Genomic DNA, 17,043 nt, shown 5'->3' on the forward strand with positions numbered 1-17,043 from the left:
AGTTACTTTTATAATCTTGTAACTCGGTAAATAACTGAGTTACTTTTTTGACAAAATAATCAGCAGCTGTAAGTACGGTAATTACTTTTTAAAAGTAATGTTCCCAACACTGCCCTTTGGTCAATGAAAGGAAAACCCACAATGGTCACAGAAGTAACTTGAATTTGATAAAAGTAATAATAAATAAAAAGTCTATTAAATTTAACCAATGAAAGTCAGACATTGCTTTTCAATCACGCTTCAACAGAATTATTAAAAAAAATGAAACTCATGGAACAGGCCTGGACAAACATGATGGCACTCCTAGAAAAGACTGAAAATAATGTGAGCAAAGGGACGTGTTATTCAAGTGTGTCCACTGGTTAGCACCACAGGTGTCTTCAGTCTTGTAATTACGTAGTCATTGGGCCTATATATAGGGCTCCTGGTAGTTACTGTGATGTTTGGTCACATTGTGTGTACCACACTCATCTGATCCAGAGATAGAAGCTAGGAGGAGAAAAATACATTTCTCTTAAACTTTTCAAATAATAGGTTTTTTGATAAATCTGGATTCTAACACCTTAAGCCGGGCGTACACTGTGCGACTTTTTCACTTGCAGCGTTCAGCTTCAGCTCAAACTGTACGACTTCCTCGCAGAGCAGATCTCACGAGTCGTGTGCTCACACTGTACGACCCAGTTCTCGCATGCGACCTGACTGCTCACACTGTACGTCTGGTAGCAACACGTCGGCCCTAAAATGTGCTAAAAATAGCAGTTTTTACACAACACGTCAGACTTTTTTGTCTTGCCTGTTGTCCTTCGGGAGTGCTGCAGGAGGACACACAGGGATTTATGGGGGTTGGATGAGGAAAACGAAATAAAGAAAGTGAATCTGTGTTTTATGATCAGTTTAATTTGACATGAACACGACAAACACGCTTTCTTGACAATCTTTGTGAGTAAAAAAACGTGTAGAAACAAAAACGAACAGCGTGTGTTATTAGGGAAATAGCGAGCGACCGGCCGGCGTTGATGCAGGATTGCGCGCGCATGCGCCGTGAGTGGTTCTGATACTTTTTGGATCGTAGCTGCTCGCAGCGCCGCTTCAACAGTGCGATACCCTCACGAGGGCCGAGCGAAATATTAAACACACCAGAAGTCCCTGCGACCTCACGACTGCTGATCGGCGGCTGGTCACGTGGTGTTAATCGCCTCTCGTAACCCCCTGTACACTACACGACCGCTCGGCGCAAAACTCGCCCCGATGTCGTGGCTTCTCGCACGACTGGAAAATCGGCTCAAAAAAGTGAAAAAGTCGCACAGTGTACGCCCGGCTTTAGTTGAGGATATCTCACTTCAAAATATCTTTCTAAAGGTGATCACGTGTGTGATGTTTTTAAGGTGAGGACTAGTATAAATGCAGCTCCGTCTTTACAACCATGCAAAATAGCCAGTATGTACACAGCCCAGGTGGCTTTTGCGTTGCCTTTACTGTCCGGTTAAAAACACTTTAGCTCTCCTGAGGTGACACGTTAGCTCTGCATTAGCCTCCTAGCTAATGGCTCAATTTTACGTTGGCTGCATTCCCGGCCTGCAGTAAATTATGACATGACGGTGTAATACAAGAAATACTGATGTAGTGGAACTTGTTACAGTTAAAGGGGACAAATAATCTAGTTAAATAGCCATCTAAAACTGCTTTGAGCCTCTAAAAATGTTTCTTACCAGCCACTCTAACTTCTCTATTTGAGCCCTGCTCTGAAAAGGCATGCTTACCTCTCCCGCTCGTCCAGGATATGAATATGATAATAGGCTGCTCGCTGATTGGTTGGAAGGCCTCAACCCAACCCGCGCCTTGATGCTCAGGATGAATTTACAAGGTCATGTTTGTTGTTTTCTAAGGTTATATCCGATCTTTTCCACCTGGTTCCAATCCTGTAAAAGTTACGTGATCTGGCCCGATTTCTGATCTCGTGACTGGATCGGAGCATCCCGATGTGTGACCCTTTGTTGTTTTCAAGTATTTGATAACTGATTTATTGCTCAAAATGTGAAGAATCTAAAGAAAATGTTTGCAGTCCTTTGTTCTCAGGTTACATTTTTTATTTATATAAAACTGAAATTACATCATTAATACAGTTTATTACGATTTTCTTTGCTTGAACAAGGAATAGTCAGTCACCACACTGGTATTTAATTTTATTGCAGCATGAGGATCAGAGGAGTCCAGATCATGAGTGGGCAGATTTAGTCATGCTGCCCTCTAGTGAATCATTTTGGATCTACACTGAGGCCCAACATGACCTCCTCGATTAGAGGACAGGGCAGGAGTTTAAAATAAACATCAGGCAGCTCTATCAATGCAGCCCGGGCAAACACAATTCACATAGTGCATTTTTAACCTGTGAGAAGAATGTTCCTCATTAATCACGGCCATTAGTCTTTAGTTGTATGTCTAGAGGTCAGTGATTAAATGCTGTTCTCTGTAACGCGGCCAAATCTTTCTCTGTTCTGCTTCCTCACTCCAGAAATCAGAGCAGGAGCTGCATTTTGTCACTCTCCTGCTCTGATTCTCATGGCTCTGATGTTGTCTGCTGCCAAATCCCTGCTGAATAAAAGTCAGAAATTAATGCAGCAAATTATGTTTTATGTATGTGTTCTTGCACAATGAAGGCAGGCAGGAAAGTGGGCCAAGTATCACACAGGACGCATTAAGGCAACAAAGCAGCTTTTTGCTTTTTTTTGGCAAGAATGACAGCGGCAGCTGACAATTTAGGCACAGACCTAATGCGAAGGTTCTGTTAATACCAGGGAAAGAAATGACACAAAAACTGCAGTATTCCTAGAGAGCATCTTTTGTTATGTTGTAAATGTGGTTTTAGATTGTTTAAGTTAGCAAAATCTTTTCATTTGTTGATAAATTCCTCAAAAATCTTAAGCCCTGAGTTCAGAATAATGTAGAGAAAATGATGCAAAGCATTTAATATAATTTCAGTGTTTTATTTACGTTTTTCAGCTCTGATTATGTATTCAGTCCTAGTTGTGTATTTATGTTTGAGTTAAAAAAGAAATGCATTTGGTGAAAGGATTAGAGACGGTGGTTTCTGTGGCAAGGGATGGAGATTATCTACAGCCAGGTAAACATCACAAATGTGCAGCGGCGTATTCATGAAAAATAAAAACAACTCTGAAGGTTTCATTTCATAAAGATGCTCACCACACACTTACAATTTCACATAATTTAATAATAATAATCCTAACCAAATCCAGCAGACGAGCTCACATCACTCCAGTTTTACAGTCCCTCCACTGGCTCCCGGTAGAATTTAGAATACAGTTTAAAGTTTTAGTCCTGACCTATAGAGCTCTTAACAGCCAGGCTCCAAGCTACCTATCTCAGCTTTTATCCCCACACACCACCTCTCGGAACCTCCGATCCACATGTGAAAACCTCCTGGCTGTTCCTCGAACCAGACTGAAAACCAAAGGGGACAGGGCCTTTCAGACCATTGCCCCCAGACTTTGGAACAGTCTACCTTCAAATCTCCGTCTCTCTAACACTGTAGAGGTCTTTAAAAATCATCTAAAAACTCACCTTTTCATCCAGGCGTTCCCTCCTTAAATGTTTCAATAAGATGGCTTTGTTCGGGTTCACACCTTCACTTTGTTTATACTCATGATTTTATTTTCTACTTTATCACTACTATAGTTTTTTATTGGTTAGAGGTATTTGCCCTGATCTTTATCATGTTGTACAGCGCTTTGTGATTCATATCTGTGAAAGGCGCTATATAAATAAACTTTACTTACTTACTTACTTACTAATTTAGCAAAAACATACAGCATTATTTAACCACAAATGACCAAATTTATTTGAAAAATTAGATTAAAATAAGCTGTAATTAAACAGTATTCTGACATTACACACACACACACACACACACACACACACACACACACACACACACACACACACACAACAGTGATTTTAGAATTTTACTTTTAAAGCTTTCTAAGAAACATATTTAGAAAAGCAAGAAGTGATGGAGCTTTTTTTGGTGTGTTCTTGCTGTTTTGAAATTCTAATTCCATCTTTTAGTTCTTTTTAAAACCCAGAACGGTTTTATTTACCTGCAATGTTTCGTTGGTGACGAGTGTCAGCCGCAAACGAAACGTTGCAGGTAAATAAAACCTTTCTGTGTTTTAAAAAGAACTAAAAGATGGACTGATGGAGCTTTTATTTATTTTATTTACTTAATTTAATACACAGGTTTCAACATTCAGTCCTCAAAACACTTATATATAAGTCATATATAACTTGTTCCTTACTTAATTACAAAATAATAAACTTCACTTGAACATTTTTGTTTAAAAGGTTTTTAAAAAATGCCTCAAATTCAAAATCTGTTGCAAAAAGCGTCATCAATTTTGTGCAATATCACTGTCAGACTAAGACCTTGTAGAGAAATAAAAAAAAATACTTTTTTATTTTTATTTTGCATTAATCAGCTCAACTGGTCGTTTTCTACTTATGCCTGTGGTTTTATAGAGAAATAACTTGAGAAAATCTTTTTAAAAAAGAGCGAGTAACTTGCAACCACCCAGTTCATTTATAAGGATTATTCTTTTTTTTGTTTGTTTATTTATCAAGAACACATATAAACTTACATACATTGCATTGTATACAACTTAAATGACATATTTTCTCAGACATTTCTTTCCCAATCTTTTTTAACTTTAACTTATCAAACAGAAGAGAGAGAAAAGAGAAAAAAAACAAAAACAAAACAAATAAAAAAATAAAAAAGATAAATACAAGGGTTATTCTTTTGTTATTTCCAGAAACATTTTTGGGAAAGTTTCAACTCAGTCATTATTATTATTATTATTATTATTATTATTATTATTATTATTATTATTATTATTATTATTATATTGTTGTTATTATTATTATTATTATTTGATAAGTTCACCAAGTTGTTAACTTTATTTAGTCTAACATTAAAACAGTTTTTCCAAATCAGTATCCAAATATTTTCATAGTTTCATGCAGTTTAATGTATTTTGTAATTTTTCTATTTCTTCATAATATTTGATACAAAATATTATCTTTGCAAATATTTTTCCCCAAACACCTGCATATCTGCATAATGTGTGTTTTGTGTCTTTTTTGAAAACTTGTCTCCTTTTTCATTGACAAGTCTCCTTTGCCCAGATTTAGCCACGCCTCCTGCGTACCGGCGGCCTCCTCGCTCTGCTCGACCCTTCACAGTTCCTCCCTCATTGGTGCTGTATCTCTCCCAGATGAAGCACAGTCCAGCCGCCCAGTGAATAAGAATCTGTCTGATTAACAAAGTGAGCCCATCCAGGCAGAAAAGCGGCACAGTCCTAATGACTTCCTTAATCAAAGTTACCACCACAGCCCCTTGTGGGAGTGGCAGCTCTGAAACACTGTTCCATTGCAGTGACATCAAACGGCGACCCTGTGGTGAGGACATATGCTGGCATTGCGATGCAGTCTACCAGTGATATGATGGATTATAATCTCCATCTAATCTGCTTCCATAGGTTTACATCAGTCCATCATTCAGAGTGAGATCCCATCTTCTGATTAGATGATGAATGAATGTGTGTGTGTGTGTGGGTGCGTGCGTGCGTGTGTGTGTGTGTGTGTGTGTGTGTGAACTGATGTTTGACTTTGTATTTATGAGCACTAAGCGTGGAAATCATTACAGCGTATCAGGTCGTGTTTTAATGGCTTAAGAGAGGGTTTTATGAATATTAAAAGGCATGTCTTGGGTCAGATCTGATTCTCGTGTGGAAATACTCTAAATGTGGATACATGTGTCTTAACTTCCATATGTTGGCTTTCAACGTGCAGCTTGGGTGTCCTAACTGTAGGACAGCATTTGGTCTTCATATTTATCCTTTTGTTGAATCTGGTGTGTCACTCATTTTTACCAGTACCGTGACCCCTAAGTGCTTTTGGAATGACCTTCCCTTTATCATAATAGAGCTGTGTAGGGCTGCAACAACGAATCGATGAATTCGATGAAAATCGATTACTAAAAGCGTTGGCAACGAATTGCGTCATCGATTCGTTGTGTCGCACAACTCTTCCAAAAGCGGCCCTATGACTTCGAATGTCAGTTGAGAGTCAGTCTCATGCAGACTGACCAATGAAGAGAGGGCCTCAAGTTAAGACCCTCTCCTCATTGGTCAGTCCACACGAGGTGGGTCAAAGGTTACTCTGGGCGGGTTACGTGTTGTCAGGCATTCAAGTATTGAGTATATTTACTGCATATTACAGTAAAATATTCTGTATGTGACCACATTATGGTGATCCTCGGGTCGTGATGATGGAGCCCTTGAATATTGTTGCCCAGGGTACAACAAAGTGTTAATCTGGCCCTGGTTCCGCCGTCACATTCCCGCAGAAACTGGTTGATCACACCGGGGCCAGACTACTAGCATGTGGTTTTACAACCACAATGTCCTCGGAAGCAAAAACGCTTTTAAAAGGGAGGGAGGAGTCCTAACTGTTGCTGCAGGCGTGTTGTGTGAGAGTGCAGTTATATACTGGTTAATATATTTTTGGGTTCAGTTGCTTTCATGTGGCCTAATGTGAGTCTATTTGGGATCATTGGAATGATCAGCAGCATTTCTTGATGTGACTTTATGGCAGTTGCCCAGGGCATCATCGCAAGGAGAATGGCATTCATTTACTTTTGTTTTATTTGGTATTTTTTCAGTCATTTTTGGAAATAGTGATCCATTTTGATTAATTCACAGCCTATGTTTAATTACATTTAAAATAAATGTCAACAGATGAGATCAAACAAAACAGATGAGAATTGCCCTTAAGCTGTTTAACTTGGACCAAGCATTTTAGGTCACAGATAGATGTAGCTTAGGGTCTCTGTCTATACACCTTATAAGACAATTTAGGTGATGGCATGTTGTTTTTCTGCTATTGAACTGTTTTCTAATAATGTTGTGTTGAATAAAGTGAAGGAAGGAGAGAAATAACGTTTCCCTAGCAGTTTTTAAAAATTTCCCCATGTAATCTGATTAATCGATTAATCGTGTCGAGACCCCATCCGATTAATCGATTATCCAAATAATCGTTTGTTGCAGCCCTAGAGCTGTGTCCCAGCTGCTGCTTACATTATACACTACCTGTCCAATAAAACAGTCACCACCTGGATTTTACTAAGCAAATAGGTACGAGCCTCCTCTTGGATAATTTGGGCAGCTGGCAACAAGTTATTTAACTCCCAACTGGTGCAATGAGTTGCTTCTCATTTCTTTAACAACCAAGACACATCAGGCACATTAAGATGTTAGTTTGTTTGAGAAGGGTCAAGTTATTGGCATGCATCAAGCACAGAAAACATCTAAGGAGATAGCAGAAACGACAAAAACTGGGTTAAGAACTGTCCAGATGGACCCTGTTCCAGAGTGATGGGTAAGAAGAGGCAGATTAAGTGATGCACCCATCATGCCTAGTGCCTACTGTACAAGCCTGTGGGGGCAGTGTTATGATCTGGGGTTGCTGCAGTTGGTCACGTCTAGGTTCAGCAACAGGATGTGCTCCAAGAATGAGGTCAGCTGACTACCTGCGTGTACGGAATGACCCGGTTATTCCATGTTCCCTGATGGCACGGGCATATTCCAAGATCACAATGCCAGGATTCATCGGGCTTAAATAGTGAAAGAGTGATTCAGGGAGCATGAGACGTCATTTTCACCCGGAGCCCAGACCTTAAACCCATTGAGAATATTTGGAATGTGCTGGAGAATGTTTTGTGCAGCAGTCAGACTTACCAGCATCAATGCAAGATCTTGATGAAACATTAATGTAACACTGGATCGAAATAAATCTTGTAACATTGCAGAAGCTTATCGAGAGCGAATGAGTGTCGTAATCAAAGCTTAAGACGACCCAACGAAATATTCGTGTGTGTTACCTTTTTTTTTTTTTTTTGGTGGCGACTGTTTTTTGGCCGGGCAGTGTTAATACTGCCAAAGTAACATCTATATCCATACTGTCTGTAGCAATAGCTGGGAAACAATGACCCCGGTCAGCATCTGTTCATGGTTTCTATAAGAGCTCTCAAGCTCAGCCGGGCCAGTTAGATGATGTGGCCAGAATGACCCCTACAACAGCAACACAAGAGCCAAAATCAATATGGTATCACTTATCAGACAGTAACAAGCTGAGTGATTACCTCACTGGCCAACGGAAAGAAGAGATAGTCAGGAAGAAGCAGAGAAACGGTAAAACAAGAAGATAAAAACATTTTAAAATATCTGATTTTACTCGACTTAAGGCCAGGATCAGTGGTTCCCAAATACTACAGCTTCTAAACTTCTAGACTCATGACCTGAATCTCCTCAGTTGTTGAATCCCCAAACATCGTTAGACCAATTAGATATAATAATGACCAAAACTTCCTTAACAACATTTATGAATGCTGATTTTTAGTCTATTTCCACTTTTTGTATAATGAGGCTTTAAGCTTTGGGATTAGTGCATGCATGGTAACACTTTGTGTTTTATCCACAGTGTTTGGGACGAGGCTTGGGGAGAAGTGAAGTCCTGGGATGATAACGCTCGGCCATTGCGCCGTCTCCCCCTTACCTCCAGGAGGAGAACGCTGGACGACACACTGAGGTAAAGAAACAAATTCCCTTTGCAGACAAAACCCTTCTCTGATGACGATGACCTTCAATATTTGCTGAGTCAGATGTCCCCACTCCTCCTACCGCTCTTGTTTATCCTTCCCATCTCGCCCTTCCATTTTTTATTTAGCTTATTTTTCCCCTCTCCTTTGTCTTTTTGGGAGTCATGGATCAATGGGCTGACTTGGTGCTGAACAACTTTGAAGTGTCCTAACTTTAGAGTGACTTGCTGTGGTAATCCCCCCCCCCCCCCCCCCCACACACACACACACACCGATCCACATAGATTTATGGAGATAGGGGTCTTGGCCCCTTTGAATAGTCTAGTTAGGGATTAAGCCTGGAGATGGATGGCATTTTGTGTGAGTGACACGGGGGAGGGGGGAGGAGATGGGAGGTCAAGGGGTCAGAAATTTGCAGCAGAGTCCATGTTGCTTCATATACCACCCGGGAACCTCAAATGAAGCCTTTGCATGTTAGCCTCTTTGCACTACAGATACAATTATAACCAAACTGCACTTAAAAGATGTTACACTGGTCGTTTTCTAGATTTGGATATTTACCGACTATGAGTGATTACACAACATCATGTCCAGAGATGGTCTCTTTATCAGGGTTATCATATTCTGTTCTCACTGTAATGAGTTAGAAAGAAACGCGGATCGATAATGATGGGTGGTCAATGCAGCAGCAGCTGTCTTCTCTCCTCTTCACCATATCCATTACAGATTTTCAGCTTGCTAGCTCAGTCTTCCTGTCCAGTTCAGCCTGTCCTTGCCCAGCTGTCCCCTTCCTTCTTTTTCTGATTGTGCCACCTGTGGTTTTTTTTTTTGGGGGGGGGGGGTCACTTAGAAAATGCAAAGAACTTTATCTATGTGCTGGTCAGTGCTTTGTATTTGGGTTCATCACTAACTCCTAGTTCACACTGGAAGCATCAGCGTTGTGGAACGGCAGCGTAATGTCACAGCTTCAAATAGAATCCATTATAGTCTATGGGGGTGAATCAAACCAGCCACAACGCAGAAATTTTCAGGAGAGTCCCAGGAGCGGCACTGTGCCGTGCTGCACCACTCCGCATCAAGCCACGCCTCTAAGTATGGGATCAGGTTTTATTTTTGGAGCAAGGTGCTTCTGGGACACGTCAATTTCTACAGTTAACATAGGACTAGACAGGAAATCACATACGGTTTCAGTGTAAATCCCCAGTAAATTTCAAAATAAGACTTTTGCAGCGATGCAACTTCATAACTATATAGATTACGTCAATACAAGTTACTCCCAGCATTGTTCCAGAGGTGCAGCGGCGTGTTTTTCATGGCTTTAATCCTGACAGTAGAGAGGAGCAACATTATATATGACATCAAACAGCGATATCAAAGGTTTTCTCCTATTTTTCTGGTTTAATGGCAGATGGCGAAAACAAACCATGACCTTCGAAGTCTTGAGGGATTTTGTGATCTCGTGAGTCCAGTGACGAGCAGGGCAGAGAAGTCAGTCCGCGGCTGAGATTCGCCCAGCATGTACTGGCACGCAGCGAAAGTCACAAGTAAACTGTTCCGCTCCGCTGACGCTCCCAGTGTGGAGTAGGGGCCAGAATGATTTATCTACAGAGTCGGACCGAGGCTTTATGGCACCCTTGAGCAGATTTTGATTTCCTGCTCCCGTTTAAGCCTCTTGCCCACCACACACATCAGCACCATTAATAATCTCCATTAATATTATTATCCATGTTTGTTATAACCAACCATCTAATTGGAAAAAGACTCGCAGTAATGTGTTTGCCTGTGTGCAAACAAAAGGGCAGCGAAAAGGTTGTCCAATAGACATGTATAAATTACATGTCTTTTTTTCAGTTGTACTCTCCTGTAACATAAAAAAAGTTCTAAATTCATCAAATATCATAGCTGAAATTAAAATGTTCAGTATGAGATTCATCCCCAGCACCTGTTCAGAGGGAAAATTGATTACACAAGATCTTTGTTCTAAACTTTGCAATTAACATTTAGGCTTCACTCTGTTTGACCGTCATTAAAATATCTCATCAAGCACTGGACAGATTTGAATCAAACTCAGAAAGTAATCATTGGATGTTCATCTATGGCTGATTACCTTTTGGACCGCATCCAATTCAAGATGGCAGCTAATCAACAACAGCAAACACCAAAATGGCTAAAACAGTTAGTTTGCAGAAACTGAGCTCCACATTGATGTGATAGTAGCTGAGAGTAATGCTCAATGTGCTGACTATTGATTAGGATGTGTAGCCAATAGGGATGTGTATTGGTGAAACTCTGGCGATGCGATACGTATCACATACAGGGGACACAATACAATATATCACTATGTTTTGCTGTACATTCATCCATCCATCCATTGTCTGAACCCGCTTGTCCATGTAGGGTCGCGGGGGGGCTGGTGCCTATCTCCAGCGGTCAACGGGCAATCAGGCGGGGTACACCCTGGACAGAGAGCCAGTCCATCGCAGGGCAATACAGAGACACACAGGACAAACAACCACACACACACACACACACACACACACACACACCTAAGGACAATTTAGACAGAGCAATCAACCAAACAGTCATGTTTTTGGACTGTGGGGGGAAGCCGGAGCACCCGGAGAGAACCCACGCATGCACAGGGAGAACATGCCAACTCCATGCAGAAAGATCCCAGGCCGGGAAGCGAACCCAGGACCTTCTTGCTGCAAGGCAACAGCTCTAACCACTGCTCCACTGTACATTCAGTCAGACATTATTAGCAATTTTTGTTGAATGAATGTATTGTAGGAATATTCAATAAACAGTCCAAACCGAAACTTAACATGTTTACCACGAAGCATCTGAACCATAACAGAGGGATTTACATTTCAATGGTGGAAACAAATAGCCTGGCCTGCCAGACTCGTCCTCTGTTTAATTCTGCACAGAGAAAGAGTCTGGTAACTCACAGGCAGAGAGGCACATGAGGGGCGGGACTAGCCAGCTCAAAAATAACCAATCAGAAAACAAGATGGAAATGCCAACTGTACCGCGCGACGCTGTAGTTTTTTAGCTGTAGTAAGAAAAAATGGCATCTGGCAATGGCGCAAACATCTTTTTCTTTAGAAGAAATGCTTTTGTCGCTTCTACTTGTTGTGGTTTTAAAGACACTCAAGTCATTTAGAACAGAGGAAAGAGCTGCAGTGAACTCCGCCGCTGTCTTTGTTGTTTATGAGAAACTGAGCGTCGCTGTGTGTGACGTCCGCAATGCTGTAGTTTTTTAGTTGTAGTCAAAAATAGCATATGGCGACAGCGCAAACATCTTTCTTTAGAAGAAAAGCTTTTAGCGCTTCTACTTGTTGTTTTAAAGACGTGTCCAAGTCATTTAGAACAAAGGAAAGAGCCGCAGCAAACTCCGCTTCAGTCGCCATGTTCGCCAAACTCGGGGTTGTGGTGTGTGACGTACGCTACTCAGCGCTGATTGGCTCGGTTAGAATTCTCACGGGGTGGGGTTATTTGAATAGGAGAGTTCCCAGAGCCTTTCTCTGTGCAGAATTAAACAGAGGAGGAGTCTGGCTGGCCAGGCTAGGAAACAAAACCCATTGCACATTGCTGCCAACTAGCGGTTGGCATTTGAATTGCACCAAAAGAAAAGAAAATACACAAAATGTTTGCATTAATTCTTCCAAAAGTTCGATACACCGCTTTCGAATATTGATGTAATATCGCAGGAAAAAATATCACAATATATTCCTTATCACGTAATAGGACCAAACTGGTGTAGCCTTGATTTTTTATCGCCACGTCGTCACGTCATGTTTTGAAAATAGTCGAACAATTTAAAAGTCCTTCCGTGTGAACTGGACCTTAGTTTTAAAAGGCAATTAGCAAACAATGCTAATATCTACATACTTTTTGTTTTAGGGCATGCATGTTTAGCCTCTGTAAATGATCATTTCTAATAACTTTTCATGTTTTGCATACTAAATGTCTCATTCTTTTCTCATACGTCATGCTCAGAGCTGACTGTGTCGGGGTTAGCACGTCGCTCCTACCTGTTCAGAGGCTGAAAGCTGAAACCGTCTCACACGAGTGTAAAATACTCTGAGGTTTTCTGGTGTTGTTTTGTCAGCCTGGAGAGGAGCTCTGTGTTATGGCAGTAAAGTGGCAGGTCAGAATCCGAATGGACTTTCTTTTCTCCTGTTGTGCCATCATGGGACTCAGAGGGGTGGTACGGGGAACTTCCAGGAAAAAGACAAAGGAAGGACACACACAGACGGTGACACACACACACACACACACACAGCATTATTCAATCATTCTACTGGTTTTCCATGGCAGCGCATAACAATATAAAAAGACTGGTCAATGGTGTTTGACACAAAGGAGCAGCAGTGTCAATAAACAGGTTTTGACACAGTTAGTCATTGAATGATTACAGAAACGCTAGAAAATCTCCACACATGTTTAAGTAGCCTTTCACAAGACTTGCCTGATCTGTTCTTCTGTCCTTTTTTCTCCACACATCATGGATGTGGGTTTTTTTTAGCTCATAGGTCAGATGTGGGAGTTGGGAATGAAATCACTTCCCAGCTGATTCCTGTGAACATATGACTGCACGACCATCGTGGTTTGCTCACTCACTGACCAGATTAGCTGCTCTCAGCAGGACACTTTTGGTACTTTGGCCACGGTGGTATAGAGAAGCTCAACCAGCTTCTGGTTTGCCATACTTCATGCAACAATGTTGGACAGATTTGGCCTTTCTTGTTAGAATATCTCTTCTAATATGTTCCTTAATACAAAGCAGAAGTGTCTGATCTGATCTGAAAACAGGTTTCTCTGCAGGGTTTGACCATTTCTGCTAACTCCTTCCATTCCTTCCTAGTACCTGCCGAACTAACGTTTCTCATTTGAACACAAAACAGCGACAGGAGCACGACCACAGGGATGTGCAGAGACGTGTTATGTAATTTACCCCATCTGAGGAAAGTGGCCCTCTCCCTTTAGCTCCATGTGTAGTGGCTGTAGCGCTTGATCCAGTCACTGAGTTGTTTGGTAATTACACAGCTGGTTGTTGCTGCACTGTTATTTAGCAAAAGTGGAGATGCTGAAACCAGTGAGGGGGGACGAGGTGCTCCTCCTGGTACTTGTGGGTTGTTATTTTTTCCAAACCAAGCTGAAATAAAACGTAATAATTCCCCCAGATTAAAAACTATCTGATCCTGGACTGTGTTGATGCAGAGACGTGTGAAAGAGGAAAAGTGGACGAAGCTTAAACGAGACGGGGGAGGAGAGTGTGTGTGCATGTGTGTGTGCGTGCGTGCGTGTGTGCGTGTGTGTGTGAGAGAGAGAGAGGCAAACTAAAGGCAGAGGGGCTGGCACACAAAAGTGAGAGAGGGGGAGGTAGGAATGAGGGGGAGGCGGTGCTAAGGGAGGCAGCGGGGAGGGAAAGCTGAGAAGAGGAACACTGGAGTGAAGTGGGAAGAGAGAGGAGGTGGAGAGGACAGGAGGATCAGAGGACTTCTATTTGAAAGTCCGCGTGTCAGGATATGAAGTCGCTGAGAGGTGCAGGAACCCGGAATGTTGTTCTAAAGGGATAGATGTCGGGACGAGGAGGAGGACGGAACACAGAGGAGAGGAATCTGAGCTGACAGAGATCGGAGTAACGTTGTTATCTTTTTTTTTCTAAAAGCATTGAAGATAAGTGGAGGCAGCGATGCAGGGTGCGTATACTTATGTGGGGAATACTCAAAACTCGGTTGTGCATTTTTATTATTTCCCAGGAAATTTCCTTTGAAGGAAAATGTCTTGTATTCATCCATGTAAACCCTTTTAGAGGGTGTCACTTTTGAGAATCACATGAATGGGAATGGTCAACTCAGGAGCTTAACTCTCAACAACTGAACTGGGAACCAGTCAGAAGTTTATCGGCTCAAATGAAAGATCTGATCTGTCAGAAACAGGTAAGCTGGCTGATATAAGCAACCCAGATGAGTTCAGAATGGAGATCTGAAGGGTGAGATTTTTTTTATTTTTTTACAGATTGTGAGGGTATTGGTTCGAAATGTTACCCTTCAGAGATTCTGTTCCACCCACTGAACATTTGGCTTGAAACGGGAGAAGGAGGGGTGGTGTTATTCTGAATATGGACTCAAGCAGGAGCTTGAGGAAGAATAGTCTTTGCTCCATCTCAGAGGTGTGACCAATATACGCCTTTATCCAACAGAATCAAAGAAAACTTTTATGCTCCGTTTGATGACAACCTCTTTTATCTCTCTTGAGTTTTCACCAAACGTGTAATTACGAGCCTCCCGGGACGCATATTGCAGCTTCTCATCAGGTTTGTTTTGGCCTGAGACTGGTGTGTCAGCAGAGATGTTTATAGACAGTGTTTGTAGTAACTTGTGTCATGGTGGAGTTTCATCTCAAAGAGAGAACATAATTACCCAGACTGGGTTTTGGCACGGCTCACCATGGTGACGTTTTACTCCACACATGCTCAAACATTGACGTAAAGATTAACTTGAGGCGCTGAGGTGAGAGAGGGGAGTGAAGCTGGTGAGGTGGAAGGTGGCTTACCTCATCGGCTCGGAGCAAAACGAAATGTGTAGCAGGTTAAAACCTTTTCCAGATGCGTTGACTCACACTTCCTGAGTGTGTATCATCTGTGTGGGTGCTCAAGGCTGCTCTTGCTGCGTTTTGTCATTTTCTAAAAAGAACAAAGTTTTAGAATGTGTTTTACACGTATGATCTTTTTAGTCTGCTGAGTAAGTCCAGTTTGTAAACGTACAAACCAAAATGTGTCGATAAAATGTGCTGTTTGCTCATTGGTCAAAAATGTGTTGGGGCGGGACCACCAGAAGTAAATACAGGAAGTAGGTGCTGTGTAATGCACCTGAGCTAGTTGGGAACTGGGAAATTCTCATAGTTTAGCCACTTAAGCTCTCGGATCTCTTTTGGCTAGCTAGTAGCTGTTGAAGCTTCTGTACTCTACCTAATCCCAGAACACAAAGCAAACGTGGCTACAGCAAGGTGTTTGGCTACAACTTGTTGGGTTAGATCACGCTAGTGCTAGAAAAGAACCGCTCTGAAATTGAAGACCACCTGCTCCAAGCGGACTCTGTATGATTCCACTTTATATTTGCTGATCTTTTGGTTTGATTTCTTCATTATCTTGTCAGCATGTGGTCTACTTCTTTCTCCCAGCAGTTTTTGGGAAAATTAGGAAAGGTTGTATTTAACCTCAAGGGGACATATTATGCACAGCTCACCTTTTGCATCCTTTAATGCTGCCATGCAGGTCTCTACTGCCCCAGTAAACACTCCAAGTGTGGACAAAACACAGTCAATATGTTGTTTGTCAATTCAGTTTCAGTTCATTTATGTAGCATCGTCTCAAGGCACTTCAGAAAATAAAACATTCCATTGGTGTTCAGTTTATTATTACTGATATTATTATATCAGTGTTTGGTTCTAGGAATTATGTGCCTAAAGCAAGCCGATTCAGAAAGTCTCTGTTTGTGATGTCACAAATGGGTAAATTAGCATAGACACCCCCCCACACAAACAAACACACCTGTCCAGGCTGGAGAAGCAAATGCTCTTCTGTGAGTTTCTAAGCAGCCTGAGTGGGGAATGGGTGGGTGTGGCCAGCTCCAGCTTGTTTTCTTAAAGTGGCAGAGTCCTGAAATGGCTCATTCTGGAAGGAACTGAAAATGTCTATGAAATTGCTGAAATGTCTTCATGTGAGAGGAATTTTGTGCAAGAACTTCATAAACATGTTTTGCATCAAACATAGAACTATTATAACTTACGACAAAAAGTCTTTATATGTCTCCTAATACATTTGTTTTATTTATTTTAAAGTGGTGCATTGAATGTATTGTGATTTGACTTGAAAGAGATGACATAAATAGGTTTCTACATTGCCTTTAAATAGGCCTTGGGTCAGAATTCCTCCATAATTCTCTAAACTTCGATTGCTCTGACTGCTCTATTGCTTGGAGACAAATCTTTATTATTATTATTGTTTTTATAAAATTGTGCTGAATGACAGCAAATAAATCTTTTCTCCAATGAGCCACGCTTCCTACTGCAGCTTCAGAGGACTCACTGGGGAGTAAATGCTGTGTTCGCTCACAGATCCCAGATAAAAGTGGAGAGTAGAGACATGGTATGTTTGTGGTGTAGGAGTGATTCTACGTCACATATTTAAAATGACTCTGTCTTCATCCATTGGATTAAAAAAAGGAATTCAGCACTTGGATTTGATTAAATACCTTCAAACGCCACCTATTCTTTCCCAGCCAAACCCCAATAGCTGATGGCAGCGCTCCGACTAAAGAAAGTGAGACAGGAAGACTGGGCGAATGTTAGAAGTGGGTCTG

General features: G+C 41.5%; 1 protein-coding gene across 5 annotated transcripts in view; it reads left to right on the forward strand.

The window, feature by feature from the left end:
* Positions 1 to 17,043, forward strand: part of lzts2a (leucine zipper, putative tumor suppressor 2a) — an 80,469-nt gene that overhangs the window by 30,450 nt on the left and 32,976 nt on the right. For 3 of the 5 annotated variants that reach the window (XM_054750122.2, XM_054750121.2, XM_015944401.3), the window contains one exon: positions 8,554 to 8,661. The gene's annotated coding sequence lies outside the window, so the exon portion shown is untranslated. Of the gene's footprint in view, positions 1 to 8,553; positions 8,662 to 8,699; positions 10,216 to 14,090; positions 14,380 to 17,043 lie in introns of those variants that run through there. The other 2 variants (XM_070542394.1, XM_015944400.3) reach the window with 2 other exon arrangements.

The sequence above is a fragment of the Nothobranchius furzeri genome, chromosome 12, assembly GCF_043380555.1.
Source record: "Nothobranchius furzeri strain GRZ-AD chromosome 12, NfurGRZ-RIMD1, whole genome shotgun sequence".
In the NCBI taxonomy this organism is placed as follows: domain Eukaryota; kingdom Metazoa; phylum Chordata; class Actinopteri; order Cyprinodontiformes; family Nothobranchiidae; genus Nothobranchius; species Nothobranchius furzeri.